Below are 6,799 nucleotides of genomic sequence, written 5' to 3' on the forward strand. Positions count from 1 at the left end.
CTATACACCATATACTACACACTGTACACCATATACTACACACTATACACTGTATACCATATACACCACAGCATACATATACATCTAAACTACACACTGTACAGTCCACTGTGTACTTATTGACTACATCATCACCCCTCGAGTGTCAGATGTCAACACCATGCTTAAAGCCATTCACATTGTATTCACACTCCTGCTCTAACACGACACTTTTACATGCTTATTAGATGTTTCTACAGCTTTTGGATGTATTTTGAATAATTACAGTACTAAAAAAATCTGAGCAATCCTGCATCCCTCTACAGGTTCATAGGGGGGACATGGCAAGTCAGTCAGGGGTGAAGCACTTTACTGATTCGGTTCTTTTATACACATCTGTTTCATGCTATTTAGAACAACCTGTTTTCATGGATAAGAAAGATGATTGATTCATGTGTCACTGCTCCATCATCTCACTCTTTAATTACACTGCATCAGATGTCACAGCCAACACTATATTAAACCCGAATCATAATAAAACTGTGAACACAATCTAACATGTTAATTTAATGAAAAGCAATAATGAAAAAAAAATCACAATAATTTATAGAATTAGTTGTTAATTCAACTACAACAAATGCAGGTAGATTTGCAATTCAAACGAGAGAACATGAATCGTTATGAACTTGAGTCACTTGAAATGTCGGTTCGTTTACTTACTTTACTTGTTTTTGCTTTTTTCGACTTGTTTTGATGTTTGTTTGCTTGTTGTTGGTTTCAAGTAAACAATCCAATATGAGCCGTATGAGCTTGGTGTGAACCGATTCAATAGGGCGCCTTAGCGGTCGCTCATTGAAAAAAGAACCGAACCGTTGGTGATTCACACACACACACACACACACACACACACACACACACGGGTGTGTGTGTGTGTGTGTGTGTGTGTGTGTGTGTGTGTGTGTGTGTGTGTGTGTGTGTGTGTGTGTGAGAGAGAGAGAGAGAGAGAGAGAGAGAGAGAGAGAGACACAGAGAGAGCGAGAGACAGATACAGAGAGAGAGGGAGAGAGAGACAGATACAGAGACAGAGATACAGAGAGAGAGAGAGAGAGAGAGAGAGAGAGAGAGAGAGAGAGAATGCACGCTCGCGGTCACTGGATCCCACCGCACTATTTCAGCGGGATGTGAGGTGTAGAAACGACACTCTTTCATGTCATCCCACCATTTACACCTCTTCTGGACGTTTCTTTCAGCAGACGAGTGAATAAGGAATAAAAGGTAAGATCAGAAGGCGCGCTCACACGCACGCACGCACGCACACACACACACACACACACACACACACACACACACACAGAGGAAAGCTACATTGTGTCTCTGTCACGATTTAATAACGAGATGAAATCACGTCGTTGACACGTGAATGAACTGCTCAGGTGCAGTGGACGTGTAAAGGCTGTTGTTAGAGCTTTGTGTCATAAACACACACTCATGCTATTATTCTCTTATTTGAAACTTTTGTCCTTAAAAACGCTTCGTTTGAATTAGAAACCGTCATCATCGTCATCATCATCATCATCATCGTCACTTTTAGCTCCACATGTATGGAACAGATGCGTTATAAGCTAATAGAGTTGAAATAGAGAGGCGATAAAGGTCCTACAGTAGTTTGCTTTTTGGTGAATCAGCGATTCTGTGTTTCATCGCGATATTTCAGCGTTCAGAGCGATACAAACATTTTTACTAACATTATTACTAACATTACTAACATTATTACTAACATTATTACTAACATTACGAACATTACTAACATTAGTAACATTACTAACATTATTACGAACATTACTAACATAATCATGTAGCTTCAGTACAAACAATATGATCGATATGATAATATAAAGGTATGAGAAAGGAATAAATCTCAGCACCTGAAGTGTTTATTACCGAACACGACTTTTTATCCCTTTTAGTTACATTTAGTTAGCACTTGTATTTATTTGTGTTATTATTGCAGACTCCCTTTTTCTCTCTGTTGGAGTTTCTCAGTTTGTCAGGTTACACACACACACACACCGTCAGCTCCTCATGTTCAGCACTGTGTTTATAGTAAAACCTGAACATCTGGACTTGTGTGAATGGAGCTGTGTGTGTTCCTTCTTAGGTGATATTGGCTCATGATGCTGTGTTTTCATGATTTCTAGTGCAGTATTTAGATTAATCCCTGACGGTACAGTATGTGTGTGTGTGTGTGTGTGTGTGTGTGTGTGTGTGTGTGTGTGTGTGTGTGTGTGTGTGTGTGTTTATGTACGTGTGTGTATGTGTGTGTATGTGTGTGTATTTGTGTGTGTATATGTGTGTATGTGTGTATGTATGTGTGTGTGTATGTGTGTGTGTCTGTGTGTGTGTGTATGTGTGTGTGTGTGTGTGTGTGTGTGTGTGTGTGTGTGTGTGTGCGTGTATGTGTGTGTGTGTGTGTGTGTGTCCAGCCCTCGGTGACAGATTGATTCACAGTCCAACGTGGGAAGTTCCCAGGAAAAGTCAATTACAGTATATACGATTAAAAATCACAGAGATGTCTGTCTACATCTCTCTCTCTCTCTCTCTCTCTCTCTCTCTCTCTCTCTCTCTCTCTCTCTCTCTCTCTCTCTCTCTGTAATGTGCTGTATGATTAAAGGAGAGATGAAATGATGTTCTGTACAGTTGTAGTGAGAGCGATATTTTATTACAGAGCATTAACAGATGAAACGTGGAAATGTTTGATGTGTTACTCTGTGATGCAACTTACAGATCTTAAGAACTGTGTGTGTGTGTGTGTGTGTGTGTGTGTGTGTGTGTGTGTGTGTGTGTGTGTGTGTGTGTGTGTGTGTGTGTGTGTGTATGTGTGTGTGTGTGTGTGTGTGTGTGTGTGTGTGTGTGTGTGTGTGTGTGTGTGTGTGTGTGTGATAAAATTGGATTGTTCTGCTCTTGTGCTGTAACACAAAGTGAACTGTGTGTCATTATATAAAGTCAGTGATGTTCCTGACTGCTTCTGTTACCTAGAGTCAATATGCTGCAGGACTGAGAGAGAGAGAGAGAGAGAGAGAGAGAGAGAGAGAGAGATTACACCACCACATGAACACTTTCTTTCTTTCTTTCTTTCTTTCTTTCTTTCTTTCTTGTAAATTATTTTCCACAGCACAAATACAGTGCAGAGAAATGAAGAGAGAGAGAATGAATTAAAGAAAGAATGAATGAGAGAGAGAGACAAAAAGAAAAACATAAGAAAGAAAGAAAAAGATGAAAAGAAAAGAATGTCAATGAGAGAGCAGGTTTGTTTTTCAGGGCCTCAAGACATGAACACACACAGGTGTCATTATAGCTGCTGATTTCTGATGATGTATTGTTTGAGCTTCTCTGTCTGACCTGTGTGTGTGTGTGTGTGTGTGTGTGTGTGTGTGTGTGTGTGTGTGTGTGTGTGTGTGTGTGATTGTGTGTGTGTGATTGTGTGATTGTGTGTGTGTGATTGTGTGTCAGTCACACTAATGGCTCTGTAAAGGAAATTACAGGTAGATTGCTTCGTATTGGAGGTCTTTTAATCCAGATTGATTTTTACTCTCACTCACACACACTCACTCACTCACACATACACACTCACACACACACACACTCACACACACACACACACACACACACACACACACACACACACACACACACACACACACACACACACACACACACACACATCAAGGTTTACAATCAAACACAAGATGACTGACTCTGGCAAATCTCATCAACATGCAAATTCACCTGGAACAAAATGACACACAGGACAGAAAAGTGGAAACGATTGGAAGATAATTTTACGCTTCGCAAACATGGTGTGTGTGTTGTGTGTGTGTGTGTGTGTGTGTCTGTGTGTATGTGTGTGTTTGTGTGTGTGTGTGTGTGTGTGTTTTTGTGTGCGTGTGTGTGTGTGTTTGTGTGTGTGTTTGTGTGTGTGTGTGTGTGTGTGTGTTTGTGTTGTGTAGAGCAGCAACATCAGTATGTAAGATGTTCATGCACCTTAACACCCTGGGCTACATGAGAAAGAAAGAAAGAAGATAAAGGAGAGAAGTAAGAAAAAAAGATAAGAAAAAAGATGGAATGAAAAACAGAAAAACAAAGAAAAAGAAGGGAAAATCTAAAATAAATATTATTTAATTTTTTATTGTCTCTTTGTGTATAAAAATCTGATGTCTTCTTCTCTAAATCTGAGAATCTAAGATATTACTATAGAGAAACCTCAGGATACACGTGTCTGTGTGACGTGTCAGTGAGACGTGTCTGTGTGACGTGTCTGTTTGACGTGTCAGTGAGACGTGTCTGTGTGACGTGTCAGTGAGACGTGTCTGTTTGACGTGTCTGTTTGACGTGTCTGTGTGACGTGTCTGTTTGACGTGTCAGTGAGACGTGTCTGTGTGACGTGTCAGTGAGACGTGTCAGTGAGACGTGTCTGTGTGACGTGTTAGTGAGACGTGTCTGTGTGACATGTCAGTGAGACGTGTTTATGTAACATGTTAGTGAGACGTGTCTGTGTGACATGTCAGTGAGACGTGTTTATGTAACATGTTAGTGAGACGTGTCTGTGTGACGTGTCAGTGAGACGTGTTTATGTAACGTGCTAGTGAGACGTGTCTGTGTGACATGTCAGTGAGACGTGTTTATGTAACATGTTAGTGAGACGTGTCTGTGTGACGTGTCAGTGAGACGTGTTTATGTAACGTGCTAGTGAGACGTGTCTGTGTGGCATGTCAGTGAGACGTGTTTATGTAACATGTTAGTGAGACGTGTCTGTGTGACATGTCAGTGAGACGTGTTTATGTAACATGTTAGTGAGACGTGTCTGTGTGACGTGTCTGTGTGACGTGTTTATGTAACGTGTTAGTGAGACGTGTCTGTGTGACGTGTCAGTGAGGCGTGTTTATGTAACATGTTAGTGAGACGTGTCTGTGTGACGTGTCAGTGAGGCGTGTTTATGTAACATGTTAGTGAGACGTGTTTATGTAACATGTTAGTGAGACGTGTTTATGTAACATGTTAGTGAGACGTGTTTATGTAACATGTTAGTGAGACGTGTTTATGTAACATGTTAGTGAGACGTGTCTGTGTGACGTGTCTGTGAGACGTGTTTATGTAACGTGCTAGTGAGACGTGTCTGTGTGACGTGTCAGTGAGGCGTGTTTATGTAACATGTTAGTGAGACGTGTTTATGTAACATGTTAGTGAGACGTGTTTATGTGACGTGTCAGTGAGACATGTTTATGTAACATGTTAATGAGACGTGTCTGTGTGACGTGTCAGTGAGACGTGTTTATGTAACATGTTAGTGAGACGTGTTTATGTAACGTGTCAGTGAGTCATGTTTATGTAACGTGTCATTGTGACGTGTTTATGTAACGTGTCAGTGTGACGTGTTTATGTAACGACTCAGTGTGACGTGTTTATGTAACGTCTCAGTGTGACGTGTTTATGTAACGTGTCAGTGAGTCGTGTTTATGTAACATGTCAGTGAGACGTGTTTATGTAACATGTCAGTGTGACGTGTTTATGTAACATGTCAGTGTGACGTGTTTATGTAACATGTCAGTGAGTCGTGTTTATGTAACGTGTCATTGTGACGTGTTTATGTAACGTGTCAGTGAGTTGTGTTTATGTAACGTGTCATTGTGACGTGTTTATGTAACGTGTCATTGTGACGTGTTTATGTAACGTGTCATTGTGGCGTGTTTATGTAACGTGTCAGTGTGACGTGTTTATGTAACGTGTAATTGTGTCGTGTTTATGTAATGTGTCATTGTGACGTGTTTATGTAACGTGTCAGTGTGATGTGTTTATGTAACGTGTAATTGTGTCGTGTTTATGTAATGTGTCATTGTGACGTGTTTATGTAACGTGTCAGTGTGACGTGTTTATGTAACGTGTCATTGTGACGTGTTTATGTAGCGTGTCAGTGAGTCGTGTTTATGTAACGTGTCATTGTGACGTGTTTACGTGACCTGTCTGTGGTAGAGGTCCCTCAGGACACGTGTTAACAGTTAAGACACACGGGAAGTTGGGACACGTTCAGTAAACGTCTCTGTGCTGTGACGTTCCAGCTAAAGGTCAGCGTGACCTTTCCTCTCCTGAAGATCTCTCCATCACTGTAACATTTACACACCACCTCCTGAATCCTGATGAAACCAACAGCCAGGGAGATGTTCTGAACACCGGAGCAGCAGTGAGACAAATGTCCTCAGATTAACACAGTAATGTGTCGTGTGTTTTAACAGCAGAAATTAAAGGGAAGCACCAAGAAGCCTGAAGAATTCATTTAACAACCCTAAATCAATCAAAAGACAAAAGAAAGAAAGAAAGAAAGAAAGAAAGAAAGAAAGAAAGAAAGAAAGAAAGAAAGAAAGAAAGAAAGAAAGAAAGAAAAATCATAATGACATTTGTAAAAATACAAGAAATTGGGACTCATTGAGGAAGATTCTGTAATTGATTTGAATCACTGAATTGATTCAAATGACTGAATGACTGGTGGTTCTTTGATCTAATCTCAGAATCTTATCTGAATGAACTGTAGTAAACTCTGTAAAAATCAGACGCCGTTTGGACGTCTCTGCAGACCCCAGCAGTGGTGTGTGTGAGGCTCAGAACATGTCCATTTTTTTCTGTGTCTGTTTTTTGTGGTGAAATTGAGTCTGATTCACTGACAGAGTCTGATTGTTCTCCGTCCCTCGCCTCAAGCAGCTGGACAACCTGAATGTCTAATCTGCATTCATCACACACCGGCTGAGCGTCCAGGAGGAAGAGAAGAGGA

The 6,799-nt window shown here is 40.7% G+C and overlaps 1 protein-coding gene across 1 annotated transcript in view; it reads left to right on the top strand.

Moving 5' to 3' along the window:
* The first annotated feature begins 1,104 nt into the window (after positions 1–1,104).
* pde4bb (phosphodiesterase 4B, cAMP-specific b) overlaps positions 1,105–6,799 on the top strand; it is a 33,072-nt gene continuing 27,377 nt past the window's right edge. The window contains exons 1-2 of the mRNA XM_027153707.2: positions 1,105–1,254; positions 6,730–6,799. The exon at positions 6,730–6,799 is cut by the window's right edge and continues 44 nt beyond it. The gene's annotated coding sequence lies outside the window, so the exon portion shown is untranslated. The remainder of the gene's footprint in view (positions 1,255–6,729) is intronic.

Source organism: Tachysurus fulvidraco, chromosome 1 (genome assembly GCF_022655615.1).
Source record: "Tachysurus fulvidraco isolate hzauxx_2018 chromosome 1, HZAU_PFXX_2.0, whole genome shotgun sequence".
Taxonomy (NCBI): Eukaryota; Metazoa; Chordata; class Actinopteri; order Siluriformes; family Bagridae; genus Tachysurus; species Tachysurus fulvidraco.